At 38.6% G+C, this 17299-nt stretch overlaps 1 protein-coding gene across 3 annotated transcripts in view; it reads right to left on the reverse strand.

Annotated features, from left to right (window-relative positions):
- Positions 1 to 17299, reverse strand: part of gas1a (growth arrest-specific 1a) — an 89412-nt gene that overhangs the window by 60329 nt on the left and 11784 nt on the right. For all 3 annotated transcript variants that reach the window (XR_013283752.1, XR_013283753.1, XM_077522984.1), the window contains exon 2: positions 9600 to 9719. The gene's annotated coding sequence lies outside the window, so the exon portion shown is untranslated. The remainder of the gene's footprint in view (positions 1 to 9599; positions 9720 to 17299) is intronic.

Raw genomic sequence — 17299 nt, forward strand, 5'->3', positions numbered from 1 at the left:
TACTGAATCGACTTGTAAATTCATATCGGGATTAATCGGTATTGAATCGAATCGTGACCTATGAATCGTGATACGGATCGAATCGTCAGGTACTAGGCAATTCACACCCCTAGTAGACAATATGTCTCATTAGCTAGCTAGCCAACTCGTAGCGAGTACGTCTTCGGGAACCAGCAAAATTGGTCTCAAATTACCGGTAACCCAGAATTCATTGCTTCAGGGTCGAACATCATTTCACAAATGACGCAATCCGACGTCAGCAAATTTGACCAAGGCCTACCGCTTGTAGAACAGACCTGACCGTCGGCACATCACGCCGGAAAAGTGGTGGAATTACACACACAGCAGACACCAATAATAACAATAACAATAACCTTTTGCACATGTTTGAGAAGTAATACCCTTCTATACCAATGGCGGCACTAATCACTATTCCTCCTTGTTAGAAAAAGGCAACAGGAAAGCTCTTCGTCTTTACGGGGGCGAGATATATATATATATAAAAAAAAAATGCATGCCACTATCTTTTGCACTCATAATGTACTCCCACACGTAGCACACCCATAGGCTGTTTCAAAGTTATTGTGTAATTTGAAAGTAAATCCTACCTGATATATTCAGTTTGGCTTTCATCACTCGATCGACATACCCTTTAATTCACGCCCTAACAGTCAATCAGAGAGATCAAATGCTACGACGTAAAAGATCTTTATATAAATGCACATAACCAACAAAAGTTAAAAACATCATAATGTGACTCTCATGCTCAAAATCGAACAGGACGCACGTACGCGCCTGTCGCCAAGCAAGCTAGTTAGCTTAATGCTAACGTAATGTAAAACACACATAGACGTGCTAATAGAAATTAGCATAAATCTTACCGTAATTTTACACCTTTCTTAATCACATACGGAGCAGCAACAAATACAAACAGCATACAACAAAACTCAAAACAAACAAAAAAATATATTCTCTCTCCTCTAAGGGAACAATGAATACAAAACCGATCAAACATCCTTGAGCGATTTTTACAGCGTCATCTTACAAGTAGTTTTTTTCCTCTATGCAGCCAGTTTATGTGAGCATTTCAGCAAGTTTTGAAAAGATACCAGATCTTTTGTTACGGCTGAGACAGTCAATATTGCCTGATCGCTTGGTGAAAGAGAAAAGGTTGCATCAAGGATGTGCGTCAAATCACGGTGTGAACGATGGCTTCGTTGGGATGTGCTAAACGCTAAGACAAACACGTTTAAGCAAGCATCAAGTCAGACTACTGTGCAGTCCGCAAAGATATAGCGGTTCTGTATAAATTCAGCCGAGTTGTTTTTCTTGAAACCATATGGGACTCATTTGCGAAGGGAACTTCTGGCATTGGTTCCAGGCATGGTTTTGATGTTCTTGATAGGCACGGCGCACATTACAGCCGGCATCAAAACTATTCCAAGATAATTGTGGCCCTGTCGCCATAATGATGAGGAAAATTCTACACCTCCAGTTCAATCTGTTTTTGCCAGTTCCATATTTTCAAATAGCTATGAATGTTTTTGTCTTAAGAGTTGGGCTTTTTACAGCCACATATTCCAGTAATTGAGGGGGAGTAAAAATATTTGTGCTTATTGAGTTACAGTTTTTCTGTTAAAAGGTTAACTGACAATTTTGTGTCTGCTTTTCAGTCAAGTTTAGATGAAATTGCATGAGAGGCCTTTTGAGGGAGAACTTTGGGCACTATAACGTGGAACAGACTTTAATAGTAAACCTATAAATGTTCCCACAAATAAATATCCAAAGAATAACAAAAACCAAGGGCAAGAGTAATTACTATAGATTATATGTAATCTGGGTAATCATTGATATAAATGCTGTTCTTTGACGACGATGTAGTAAATTCAGTGTTGGAAATGAGTTAGCCATGCTGTGATTACAATCTGACAACACCATTTGCTGAGTTTGGACTTGCGTTGCGTGCTCAATTGCACAGAAAACATATACAGTACAGTTAAATGCAGACGCGTAATGCCAAAAGTAGCTCATTTAGCTCCATTATGTAGCACCAGAACAGTACTTACATTATATCGCTTTCGGGCAGTGATCGGGAAAACTCAACACTATATGGTGCAGTTTTTTGGGTCTCTAAAAGCCAATGGTCCCTCTAAGTGTTGCCTCCAGCTGCAAGTGGAACCTCAGCGGGTCAGAACTACCTTAAGTGCTTTCTTGGCAAAGTGAGAGAAACCTTAGCGAGAGCAATTTTGTGCTTTTCTCTGGAAACCTGACCCTGAATGCTGGGATTTGTTGAGCTAGCACCGAGTACCAGATGGCAGTATTTGTCCATCTCCACAAACGGTCAACAGCAGGCAGTTACATTATGTCAGATGAATATCTGTTTATGCTAATCCAGCTAGGTAACACTCGCGATTATGCTTTCATGCTTCATAAGCCTAAAACTGCAGGATAGTTTGTAGGGCCCGATGAGGCTTTTTCACAATAATAAATCACATTAAATGCCAATATAATCTTACTTAACTTTCGCGTGAAACAGTAAATTCTGTTCAGTACGTATACGAACTAAGTAATGGCTGACCGAATGATTAATCGGATATCAGAATTACTTTTCGTACATTACAATTGGCATCGGTTTTGAAACATCCATTTTGTTCGGTCCCCTAGAGCAGCGTGTGACAAGATCAAGTGTCTCCACAGGATTTTGACGTGCGTTTAAGCGCATAGACAAGACAACAAGTCCTGGTCTTTGAAATGTGAAGCAGGCCCCAAATCCTTCAAGCGGTAAGTTCAGTCCAGCAGCAGCTGCACACCCGCATAAAGCTACCTCCATGAGACACCCCCTTGCCTGCATCCGCCACAGAACCAGACACAGAGGGACAGCTTGGGTTTCATCTTCACATCACAAAGAGACAACAGATACTGACACTTTTAAAAAGTACTTTCTACGCAATACTGCTAGTTACCGCAAAACTGACATAAATAGAGACAACAATCTTTGTTACAAAACACAACAATGTCAGAATATTTATGGTTCTTGCACTGAAATCTGGACAATAGTGCCCAGAAATCTGATCATAATTATTCCTACAAGTAGTTTGGCATTTCAAATAAAATTGTCACTGACATTTTGAACGAAAAAAAAAAAAAATGGACGATTTACATCACTAAGACTTTAAATGTGGTGTTACTGTGAAACGTCTAATGATGAGTGTCCCCGAAGCAGAGTACAGTTCAGACTTGAATTCGAGGGGGAAAAAAAGCGACTCAGCGAGCCTTGCAGTGATACGAAGTGCAAGTATTTAACTCACGTACAATCAGGGTTATTATAGTTTGGGAATTTTCATTTTAGTTCGTTTTTATTTTGTTTTGAGTTTTTTTTTTTAAAGTTAGTTTTATTTAGTTTTCAGGGTGGTTCTGTTAGTTGTTATCCATCCATCCATCCATTTTCTTGACCGCTTATTCCTCACAAGGGTCGCGGGGGCTGCTGGCGCCTATCTCAGCTGGCTCTGGGCAGTAGGCAGGGGACACCCTGGACTGGTTGCCAACCAATCGCAGGGCACACAGAGACAAACAACCATCCACGCACACAAGTACACCTAGGGACAATTGGGAGCGCCCAATTAACCTGCCATGCATGTCTTTGGAATGTGGGAGGAGACCGGAGTACCCGGAGAAGACCCACGCGGGCACGGGGAGAACATGCAAACTCCACCCAGGAAGGCCGGAGCCTGGACTCGAACCGGAGTCCTCAGAACTGGAAGGCGGACGTGCTTAGTTGTTATTAGTTTTAGTTATTCAATAAATGCTTAGTTTTAGTTTAGTTTGAGTTAGTTTCAGTATTAGTTTTAGTTTTTAAAAGAAATGTGCACAATATTTAAAAAAACAAAAAAACAAACAAAAAACACCATGGGAGCGACGTCTGTTAATATCAAAATAAATCTCCTTAAAATCACATTTAAAATCATCCCCAAAGGCTCGTGCATTACATTAATTACCAAAGAATAAAAGGAAGGACATTTTTGTTATAATTAGAGTTAGTTTTGTAAACATAAAATGTAGTTTTTTGTTGTTGTTTTTTTAAATCATTTTTGTTTTTATTTTATTTACAAAATAGTTTTTTGAATTTTAGTTTTAGTTTTTTCGTTAGTTTTAGTTAACTAAAATAACCTTGTATACAATTAATAAACCTTTTATGATTCTGGAAGAAATTAATTACTGTAAAGGACTTATTGTGGGAAAACGTTTTTTAAAATGAGTTCTTGGTATGTTATTTTTTTTTTTTTAAATGACTATTTGAAGTGAAAGGAGATACCGTTTCATCTGGTGGTGACAGCTGGTCAGAGAGATAATGTGCAGTGCATCGTGTGTGTGTGTGTGTGTGTGTGTGTGTGTGTGTATTTGAGAATGTAGCTGCAAGCGGGTGACATGATGGGAGGAGTCCATTGCACCATTTGAGGGGTTCAGAGTGCACAGCAACTTGATAGCCATTAGGAAGTATCCACATACAGTACATTACATAATAAATAACACTACCATGTTTTCAAGTCGTTGCAAAATAACTTGATATCCAGTTCACATATGTAATAATGAGGATTTATGCCACCTAAGTGAAGTTACTCATGTTATATTTATGGTTCTACATCTTGTTCAAAGAAAGCTTTTTTTTTTTTTTTCATGTGGCCCAAGGCGCCAGCTGATTATGCAGCTCGGGGGTTGGAATCCAGATTGTAGTCCAAAGACAACAGGCTAATTGAAATGACTCAAACGCGTCGGCATCCCAACTAATGGAAACCTAATATTAAGAATGCTCCCCCGTCCCCTTATGGCTTTTAGCTTGTAACCTCCAGAACATAGGCTAATGATAGCTGCAAATTGAGTTCAGTAAAACAGCGGTGTATGAAATGTATTTCAGGTCAATGCGAGGAGGAGGGAAAATCAAACTGTGATTACTGGAAATTCAAGTAATTATTTATATCTGCGGAAATTTTGGCCTAGTTTTCGTAGCTCTCGGTTTTTGTTGGTTCGAAAATGGTCCGTACCAAATTCATCCGCCTGGCATTTCCTTGAATCGAGCACCATATAAAGCATTGCACAAGGCAACTTTGACTGTTTTCTTGTAGTTTTTGTCATACAAGAGATTATGAACATGTCATCACATCGGCAGTGAAAACTAAACATCAACCAAACAATGGCTTGTCCTGTACCTCGAAAAATTAGGTCAAGTCGATAATTAAAAAAATTATTACCGGTAATCCCGAGTATTTAAACCATTTATTTTTTGGTACAAAACAAATTTTTTTTTTAAATATGTAAAAAAAAAATAAGATAAATTAAATTATATGAAACACTAATGTAATGTGGCTTATGGAACAAACAAAATTGATAAAATTTGTTATTTTAAAATAAAAAAGCTGCAAATGTAGAAATTCAAGTATGGGTTCCTTGTATAAACAAACAGTGCATGAGTTTACTTATTGTACACATAAATGGTGATAAAAATATTCTAACATTGAAATAATTTCATTAAATGGCACAAGTACAAATTTTGAACTCAAGTATGCAATTAAACATTAAAATAGAGCTGATAGCCATGCATGAAACCAGCTTTAACGGGCCAGTTTTAAATCCTGTACCGTACCTTAGTTTTTTTATTTTTTTTATTTACAGTATTTGTACATTTTAGTACAGTAAGTACATTTTACAAGTACTGTACTACGATGTCACTGTATTTTAATCTTGGTCTTTATGTTAGTACTATGTTAGTACCTGCAGAGCCAAGTATTTTAAAATGTTGTAGCAGTGATTGAAAGGTTTTGGTTGAGTTGTATTACATAGCAGTTTGCTTGTTTTTTTTTCCACTAGCATGACAGTCCAAAACATCAAAATAATGGTTTGACGATAGTGACAGTTTGACCCTCAAAGTCGAAGAAACGGGAGGTCAGCCAGCGAGCAGAATGTGTTTAACCTCAGTCGATCCATAAAAATAAACACTGATTGACTCTTTTCCGAGTCCAATTTCTACAACTGAGACCAGAGCGGTTCTAGCCAGACCTTTCTGTACCCAATCATGGATAGTAAAAGTCCCAGTCAAGAGGAGCTGGACCCCATGAGGCCGAGGCCCCAGAAGCTCACTGGAATGTCATCAGTCTTCTGCCAAAAGTCTCTGAGATTGCTTGTTGCTTTCTCGTGTTTATCTCGCGTGACAGCTCTGGGAAAAATAAAAATAACCTCGACTCCAAAATCCAGGATGAAATTTTCTTTCTGGGGGAGAGCAGCGGCCAGATGATTGATCATAATGCTAAGCTCCAGTATCATTTGCTTCCCATTAATAATGTTGACTAAACTAACATTTCATTTGCAGTGAAGTCATATGGACGCGCAATCTGGGTAATATTAAGCAGATAATGGTGATACTGCCTTGAGATAAGAGTGACCTAACATACAAGTTTTTTGAAAACTGTTGTATATATATTCTTTTTAATTAACGATACAATTACCAAGTAAACAAATATAAAAAAAAAAGAGGTTTAGAACAATTGAATGCAACTCCCAGTTAAAAATTTACTGTCAAATAAAATATAGTCTATAACAAAGAGTGAGTAATTGCATGACTGTATTATACTGGCGTACGGTGGCCAAGTCGCGAACACCAGAAGTAGCTGCAATGAATTCATGATGCGCAAAATGTTATATATGTTAAAGGTGCATTCAAGGATAATTTGTCGCTGTGTTTTCATCTTAACGATTGGTTCTCGATCCCGTCAATCAATCTGCCGTAACGACGTTGTGCGTGGTCGTCCCTTGCTGCGCATGCGCACTTCCGAGTGTTTGTAGCATGTAGCCGCTAAGCTTCGGATTCAGCCATTCATCGTCGTAGCTCCCCTGACCACACCGCATACTTTGAAAATGGCTGAAAGCCGCAAGAGGACATCCATCTATGAAGTGAGGCCGGCTGCAGAAACTGATGAAGATGATGATGAAGATAAGCTTGCACGTTCGGCGCACCCCCCCCTCCCGTCCCACCCCCGCGGACAAGCAGGAGAGCTGGTAGAATGGCGGCCGCATGTGCATTTTTTAAAAAGTGACAAATGACGTTTGGCTTCTACTATTTGAGAAGATCCTTGAATACACTTTTAATGTTAAATGTAATATATATATATTTATTTATTTATTTTATTTTTTAATTTATTTATATGTAGAGAGAGAGAGAGGAGAGAGATTGGAACGGATTATTGGCAATCCCATTTATTTCAATGGGGATGGATGATTTGACATATGAATGTTACAACAGTGATCAGGGAACAGATTAATTTTATGGTATATCTTTGGTAAGATGAGTACATATTTCCTCAAATTCACCTACACATTTACAAAAGCATGTCCAAGCAGTGCACATGAGTTACAGCAGCTCTAATGCGGAGGCTGTTGGCATTTTATCACTCCAATTATAGTAAAAAAAAAAAAAAACATGACGCGCGTATTAGAGGCCGTTTGAATGGCCGTGGGGGAGAAGAGGAAAAATGTGCACTCGAAATGAAAGAGTAAAAAAAAAACAAAGAAAAAAAAAAAGTCTATGAAGAGCCTATCCCCCAGCAGGAGATGTTTTATTAGCGCTGTTTAAAAGGCCGGCTTGTTAAACATCAAGCAACAGGCGGGCGGCCACTCTGCCGTGGCTTCGGGATCTGCGGCACGGCTCCATCGCTGGCTATTTTCACCCTCTGTGCAGCTTTATTTGACATGCTAGCGTGAAGACAGGCTTGTTTCAAGACACAATAATCACTTTTTAACTCAAACTCCAAGTCCCGAGTCCCACCTGCGAGGGGGAGTCAGGATTCGGGTGGTCCCGGGCCGCTTTTGGTGTCTTTGCAATGTCAAAGAGAGGAAGAAACGGGCCGAGCAGAAGAGGTTAGATAAATAAGAAGTATTGGAGGACATCAACACCTCAACGTGGTGCAGAATCGACTTACAGACCCAGCGTGGATTCCTACACACAAGGTGTACACGGTATCTTTCCCCCACTAACAAAAAATCTGACTGATATTTCATATGGATATTACTGCTTGGCCTCAAAACAAAAAATGAATTCCAGGCGGTCAAGATAAATCATGTTGGAGAATACTAAGAAAAAAAACTGTTTAGCACTCACTATGCAGACCTCCGCCAAGGCTTGAACCCGGAACAAAAATGTGTCACATTTGTCCATTTTTTACTAGTTATGATTCTGGGGTAAGAAGGATCTATCGCTGCCATACTGACTGAAATTGTAAAAAAAAGAAATAACTACACTTTTATCCAGAATCTCATCCAAACACATATACAGTATATCACTCTGTGAGCTTCTACAGCAGGAATGTCAAATTCATTTTCGTTCCGGGCCATCATAATTATGGTTTCCCTCAGAGAGCCGTTAATGATGGTGAAATTATTTTAAATGTGTAATCACCTCCTCATATTAATATGCATACATACATAATTGCCACTGCATTTCATTTTCATCACTGTTATTAAGCCCGTAATGATACTGTATTTGAAAGCCAAAATCATAATACTGTACAGGTACAGGGGGTTTGCGTACCTTACTTCGCTCTGGTTACTGAGTTACAGACAATTTCCATCAATTAATGCCAAATAAAAAATGTAGCCGTTCTAGTAGACTTTTTTTTTTGCTTTCCCACAGAAAAAAAACAATTATTTTATTTTTTTTAATTATGAACAGTACCAAGTAGTAGTCAGCATTGATACAAAAAGTGATACTTGACTCATTGAGCCATTTTCAGCAGTAAGAATTTAATATTTTGTTTAGAATTCGATAACTTCATTATTTTTCCATGTATAATACTTATAAAAACACATTTCGCCACTTGCTGTCGACTGGTAACGACCAATCATGGCCCAGTTTGCAAACGTCACATGACCAAATCCAGAAAACAAGTAAGTCATGATTGGTCTCTAGCAGAGCTCTGAGCACCTGTGATGTCATTTTCAGTCGACAGCAAGTGGCAAAATGTTTTTTTAAAGTCTTAAATGTACATGAAAAATAACGAAGTTATCAAATTAATTCTTGACCAAATTAACTTTTTATTGCTGAAAATGGCGAAATGACACAAGCATCCCCTTTATTAAGGGATCTGCTATGAAAAAATAAAAATGAAAAATTAATCAGAGGCCTTTGAAATGGTGGCAGGTGGGTGATTCCGGTTTAATAAGAGTTTGAATGTGATAGGTTAATTGTGAAGATTCAGTTACTTTGTTTAAAAAAAAAATAAATAAATATTGAATTGTACAAATTATGGGTCTCAATGTTTGTTTTCTTCTGATTAATTGTGCTTTTTTGTAATCACAAAAGAAATGGTATTTAAAGAGGGTTGTGTAGACTTTTTTTTTTTTTTTTAAATCCACCGTAAGTGGACTTGGCACCCACAAATACATGTTCATCATTACAGTAATTTGAACACACTGGTTGTTGCAATGTTATCCTCATAAATCCACCTGCAAAGTCTAAATAGAGCTCAGTTGGAAGAGTCGCAGAGATGCTATGCAACGCTCGTTTGCAAACAGTGAGCACTAAAGGGTGGTCCGCTCTGTTTATCATGGTTTACCATGTCCTCCTTGTCTGTGTTAACTCCACGCTGTCAGTGTGGGTGTTCTTCATTTACGCCTTGGACCAAATGCCCCAGGGACGGACGGACGGGATACTTCAGCGAGGACACTCGTGCGACCTTCAGTTTGAAAACAGATAGAACGACAGTGTTGAGTGGACTGCCAAGGTTAATTTTACATGTCATGTAACTTTTACAAACGTACAGTGTTGTCATGATGTGTTTTGTAAATATTATGTCATTATATTGTCACGTTAAAAAGGAATCACAGGGGCCCACAACCTTTTTCTTTTTTTGTTTTGCCCAGACATTTTGAAGTGATTCCTTCCTTTGTGAAACTATTGATTATTAAAAGGGAGAGTTTTCACTGTCAGTCTAAACTTTACAATAGTACATTAGCAGCAGAATATCACAAATGGATATAAACAACAGAACTCATACAATTTTGCAATTTAATTTGATGGCGACAAAGGTTGCAATAACGGTGACCTATGTAAGGGAAAGAAACTTACTATAGATTTTTATTTTATTTATTTTTTGTGCGTGTAAGTGGCTGCAGTTTACTTTAGCAGACTTAACATAATTCAGTTTTTACATCTTTTATATACAGATAACAGAAGCAATCCCAGTTCAGACGGACCTCCAAAATGCTATATATAGGCTATGCATGTCAAGCTAGTACTTAGCCATATCATTGTCAGGAAACACTACCAACGACTTACAAAAAATGTAAACAGTAATGCAAAACTGTCATTTGAAACTTGGCCTGAGACAAGGTAAATGGAATTATGAACAGTTCAAAATAGCAGTAAGAGTTAGCACAAAATGTTTAGCTAGAAAACAATTGAAATATCAGGAAAAGCCTATTACAACCTACTGAATTGTATATGACGTTAATCATAGGCACTTTAAACAGACTCACTTAACATGCCAGTATTAGTCCATAGCAATGTCACTGAAACCTGCATGTAAAACTGCTTAAATGGAAACAGTAATGCTACAAGCATGTTTTTTTTTTTTTCGTTCCAGACTCCAAAATGCCATTGTCCTCTAAACGAAGAGCCCTACGCGCACCCTTTCATTTGCCTTCAGTTCAGTCTCATGTAAACATTCGCTTAATCATAGCATATGTCACATTTACGGGCATCCCCGTGTGTGGTGACAATTGTTACGTAAGGGCGACCTCACAAAGCTGCGTTTCCACGTGGACATAAGCACCAGGTGGGCTCCTGCTCCAGCTCATTGTTTATTCTCATTTTGGGGGGGCCGACCTCCTTCGAGCGACATCAGCTCCAGCCAGAGACACACAACCACCATACGAGAGTGGTCTCTTACCGTAAATATTTTCTTAGCTGTGTAATTGTCAGGCTCCCTCCTGGCCTTTTAAGAAGGTGTGAATTGGGACACCACTTAGACAGCTGCGTTTCATGTTGAGAGTACATTACATGTTGATGAAGACGACTATAGCAAATTCACTAATGTCGTCGTAGCCACCGTCAGCTTCGGAAAAACTCAGAGTGGACAACGAAGAACTGATTTCAAAATGGGGGCTAAAATAGTTAACTCACTGATGTAGGAAATGAGCAATGGATGTTTTTTTTTGTTTTTTGTTTTTGCCACTGGCTAACTTTGACGTAGACTGCTTTGTTAGCTTCTCATGCTAGCGATCAGCTAGCTAGCTCCCGGTTAAATTCGGCATTTGGGCCTGGAACAATAACACTCGTAAACTAGATGATGCAATTTCTGAAGAAATTGTGTGTGAATGCTGAAATAGAAACATGGCAACATACAGATGAAAGATGCTGTTGAAAGATATGGAATTATGTCAAATGACATTGAATGATTCGGAATTATATTAAATTATATTGAATATTTAGGAAAGGCAGCGGTGCTAATGCATGCATTGAATGATGTGGAATGCTATTGAATATTTAATTATATGGAATTAGGTTAAATGATATTGGTGAAAATGTGCAATATGCGAGTTAAAAGTGTGGAATTTTTTGTTATGTGGGAATGTGGAATATTATTAATCCCAAGGTAAAGTGAGTGACTTTCACATTTTGAATGTTGAATGAGAAGGAATTGTTGAACATGTCATTGGAAATTAATGGGGAATTTTTGGGTTAAAAACTATGTGGAATGTGGAAAGATTTTGCATGGGTGAAATATATCAGAATAAATGGCAAGGTGAATTGAAAGCAGCGACTGTTTATATTTTGAATAGGAACAATACTGAATTCCTAATAGGAACGATAGGAACCCTAACCTTAAGTCCTAAACCTAACCCTCATGCCTAACCTAAGAAAAGAGAAAGAGTGCTGACGATTGATCCCAAGGTGAATTGAATGAGCTCAACGGTTCGAATTTCTAACGAAAGGGCAATTTTGGGGTGGAAAATGTTGAATTGTGGGAAAACGGTAAAGTTAGGAATGAGAAAAATAATAGCCCGCAAAGCGTCAACCTTCGGAACATATTGAAGTTGGAATGGTTTGAATCGGTCAAGAATTGTAGAAGTAATTGAAGGGTAAAATGCGGCAAAATAAAACGATATAATAAAGAATCTCAATAACACGATTTTATTGTGGTAATGCTGAAAGCAGCATAGATAAAAAAAATAAAGGTAGAATAACATACAGTTTATTACGACTATCAACCATGGATGATGCAACATGGACAGTTGGACACAATGAGAAATGAAATGGTGGAATGAATAGATGTCTTTAAACGTCATTTACTCCCTCCAGTCCAACCTACAAGACAAAGAATGGCCACATCAGGTTGTAAGATTATGGGGTTTTTTTTCAAGATAAATAATTATTTGCGATAGCGAAGCTGAAAGGAAAATGTGATGTTGCAGGATTGGAATGCCTCCGCTGTGTACTGCCAAAGCTGAGCTGGAAGCATTTAGCAGAGAACCTGTACTAGGAACCACTAATAATTTGCAAAGAGGAGCACACATCTGGTCGGACGTCTCAGGCATGAGAGGTTAAGATTATTGAAACTGGGCCACCGATCGCTGCCATTCGCAGCCTGAGAATGAGGCCTAATGTTCAACAAAAATCTTAAGTACAGGAAATAGGCCTGTTATCATAATACAGCCATGTGCCTTGGCAGACAACCAAACGAAAATTGCTTTGTGTTTACTATTTTTGAGTTGGGCCAAAACGTTTATGGATGGATAAATCACAAATCCGCAGCAAAGATACCACCGACACCGAGGTGTTTATTTTTGTTGCCGTTGCCAAAAAGTGTAGCAGATAGATAGAACAAGTAGGAGTTTATTTATGCAGCTATCAGCTTTGTTAGAGGGTTTAGATGATAATCCGAAGAGTTTCACCTTCTAAGCTACTATGGAGAGCACTCACTAAAGTTGCGAAGCGTCTTCCAGAGACAGAAACAAATTTCAAGTGTCTTGACATATTGAATATAGCCTAACTTAAATCTAACTCCAATACTACTTTAATAAAACCAGGGCCTTGACTCTTTTTTCAGACATTTTGTTTAAATGGGGCACAGAGTACATCTGTACATGCCATAACTTTTCTGTAATACTGAGTTACTGATTTTTTTCTTCTTCTTTTTATAGATAATTACAGACAAAAATGTCACCGACATATAACAGGTTTGGGTTAAAAAATAAATAAAAAAAAGGCTCAGTACAATGTGGGTATTGTCTTTGCAGTTACACATGCACACTGTAAAGACCAAAGACCATTGCAGCAGGTTATAATTAATGTCTCAGACCAACAAAAAACAGATGTAATTCACTTCATAGATGCCTCCATGCAGCGTGCATCCCGCTATTACTGCACAACTATTTGCTTTAGGCACTGCAACCCTTTATTTCCTTTAACAAGCACTTCTAGACTCATATTTTTCCTCATATTTTGGCAGTAAAAATAAACCTATACACCACACAACGTGGCTAAGGTGCAGTTCTTAACTGATTAAGAATGTTTACGACGAATTGACCTGCGATGCAAGTAACTTGCTGGGTTGCGCATACATCAGCGATTGTGTTTAACTGCAGCCATGTTTAATGTCTACCCAAAGCATGTGTGTGTGGGTGTGGGTGTGTGTGTGTGTATGTCTACATTAGGGGTGCAACAACAGCAACAACAACTAGACTAAGTGCAATTTCTGGAGAAATTGCGTGGGAATGTTAAAAGCTGAATGCTAAGATTTCATGTGGAATTCATGTGGAACGCTTATGAAGTAAATGGAGAGATAAATTATGAAATTCTAACCTCCAACAATGCACGTTACCAACTGTGCCACAGAGCAGTATCAGACACCAGGTAATGATGATAAGTTATACGTATGGAAGTGGGCGTGGAAAGTGACACAAAAGTTCAATGTCTGTCTCATTGAAAATGAATGGGGGAAAAGTTGACATTAAATGTTATATTGTGCAAATATTGTAAGTAATATGGAATCAGACAATATATACCCGGGAGGCGTGAATTTTTTAAGCTAGTTGAAATTTGAACAATGTAAATTGGAAGTATTATGTTGTTATGTGGCAAAAAAGTGTGGAGAATAAAAAATAACAATAATATACGTGGTAATGCTTCAGCATTCCCGCAACAACAATTTGAATCTGAATGTGTTTTCATTTTAAAAATGTGAGTGCATCAAATCAAACAGAATCAAATCATTCCGCTTTAAAATATATCGAAATACGTATCGAATTGTCTTTTTCCGGCGAGATATACCTCTGAAGTAAATGTCGGATTTACAGCACTGACAATTTCATTTATGTATGCAAAATGCTAACAAGAAACGCTTTGTATCATGCCTTATCGAACTGAGCTGCAACATTTCGAATCAGAATCCCACCGAATAGAACCAAATCTAATTGTTCAACTCTAAAATCCCGGCAGGTTTTAGTCACAGTGATTTTACTTTTCTACCATTTAATTAAGTTTAGGGGGCAATGTAATTACATCCATTTACATATATCTCAAAGGATTAAGTATAATCTCAAAGTCATGGAGCAGATTGCAGGTGGAGCACATCAGTAAAAAAAAAAAAAAAAAAAAAAAAAAGATCCATACAGAAATGTTAAATAATACATTTGTAGTCTGTTTTAAACAAAAGCAGTTTTTTCCCACTGTTGTAACAACAAGAGGCAAGCGAAAGTCTTTTGAAGATATCTAATCAGAAGGTTTCTGTTTGCAAGGCGAACCGAGGGACGCTCAAGTCAGGGGCTGTGTCCAAATCTACAGACTCCTTTTGGAGTTCATTTTCCCCCCGAAACCTCCTCCTCCTCCTCCCAATGAATTCCAGATGTTTTGCAGACGAAAGTGAATTTTAGGGGGAGGGTTGCTGGCAGTTGTTCTCTCTCTATGGCATGTATGTCTAATGTATGTATGCGTTCTTAAGGGGGGGGAACAGTGGCCCTTAATGTATGTGGGCTCTCCAGGATCATATGGAAATACAATGAGCTTGGAACCCATTAGTGGTGGACCCAAGCCAAACAGATTCAATGCAAATATATCCAGTTGAAATGCTCGTGACAAAGACCAAGCATACTTTCAAGATCAAGGCAGCACGGAAAGTATTCCAAGTGTAATGAAGTCCCGACTTGCACATCTTAAGACCCAAAATTCAAATAGCAAGTCAGGTAAACATGAAGTGGAGGTGTTTCACATCCAAGTCGCTGTGTGTGGTCCGCCTCACTGACATAACCTGAGGTTATGGAGTCAGAACTGCAGGAAATACACTGATCTCTATTTTTAATAAATACCAAATCCTCCTCGCCCGAGGGCCAGATGAAAAGAGGCCTCAACCGAGTGTTCCTCTTGGCGGCCGATAAAGTGGCAGCAGCCCCCCGAGCGCCAATTCCTCACACGAGGGGAATCAAACGCAAAATATGCACGACACGCAATTATTATCCCGACACTTTCCCGAGGGCCGACCCAGTGGGGAAAGATGCTAAAAGGTTAAGCAAATTGTTTGACTCGTGTGAACGGGTGTGCACTTGAAAATGTCAAAATTTTACCTCCAGTGAGGAAGTTATGATTTTATATTTTTGTTTGGTCTTTAGGTAGATTAAGCGAAAATTACATCATGTGAAGTGTGATGCACGACTTGTAGTTTTGGCCTAGTACTAGAACTAGAACCTAATTGAATTGTTCCACTTTAAAATAAAGTATATCTTAGATGGAAATGGCACATTTACCGAATTGAGAACTTCTTCCAAATGTAAAATGACAACAAAAAAAGTAATTGCATCATACCCTCTTGAACTGAGCTGTAACATATGAAATCGATTTGTAACAGCAATGAGTCGAACAAAATCGAATCGTTATACCTTCAAATCGAACCATCCGTGAATCGTTTTGCTCCCTCGGTATTGAAAACCGTATTGAATTATCATATGTTGACAGCTAGCACATACAGCACATATATTAACAGGTTGTGATGCGATTCAAGGTTAGTACATTTGATTACGATGATGGATTACGATGATGATGATTTACCTTGGTGATTTGCTAAGGCTGTTATGTTCTGTGGTTGGATCCCAAAAACGCAGACACAAATAAGATTTGAACATTTTATTCACACAACTTGACTAGACGAAAAACAATGAGGATCGCGACACAACTCGACTAAACGAGGCACAACAAGAATCGCGAGACACTAAGCTAACTTGGGCTGTGGAAGTACACAGAGAGACAGGGTTAATAATCTGACAAAAACACACTTCTCAGTTTGGCTTAAATAGACAGTGAATCGATCTCATTGGTTGTGGCTAGACATGTGGGTAACAGTACTGACATGGAATTATCTGGTTGGCTGTTGACCCAGTAAAGAGATTGAAGATTCTTGACATCACATAGCTCCTGACATCACATAGCTTAAAACCAGTTGAAACTAGGTGCCGATTACAACAGTTCAAAACATCAGTTCAAACAGACACTTGACCTCACGGTCATGACCCAAACTTAACCCTGGTGTGACCCAGACATGAGTCAAGACCAAAACATTACCCCTGCATGACCCTAGTCATGACAGTGGCACGTTGCACGTTTGAGATGGTATGATGCAGTGAGTTTCTTGTTGAAAGTAGAACAGTTTACAATATTAACTTCATATATTTTACATTAACATGTCAAGACCTTAAATGTGCAGTGTACATAACATACAGTATGCATATATATATTTATGTTAGGGTCGTGCTTCTTCATTATAAAAGGCAATTCGCTCGTCAAAATTTTTTCTTTATTTTATTTATGGTGATAATAAGACATAATTAGCATGAAATTCACTGTTCCTTCTTCCCTCAAAATACATGCCTAATGAAAGCAATACAAGCATCCTGAATAACTCTGACCTCTAGCTGCAATCATGACTTCACAACACCCCCCAACTCGAGTTACTCAAGCGGGGATAGCGCCCTCATTGTTTGCTTTGCTTCCTGCTAGCGGCACACGTCTGCTACCGCGCATGACACTGGCAGCAGCAGATGTGTGCCGGGTTGCAGAATAAATAAACTGGGCCAAGATGATGCTGTCCACAGAAGCTAAATATTGACTTAACGACCTGTAATCAGATTCACTCACATGACAGAATGGAAATAAACAGCAACACTGGCCCACGTCGACCCTCCCACCACAACACAGGAACACTTGCCGGGAGCTGGGGAGGAGAAAAAAAAAAACAAAAACAAAAAAAAACGCCACTTGGGAACC

Source organism: Festucalex cinctus, chromosome 5 (assembly GCF_051991245.1).
Source record: "Festucalex cinctus isolate MCC-2025b chromosome 5, RoL_Fcin_1.0, whole genome shotgun sequence".
Taxonomy (NCBI): domain Eukaryota; kingdom Metazoa; phylum Chordata; class Actinopteri; order Syngnathiformes; family Syngnathidae; genus Festucalex; species Festucalex cinctus.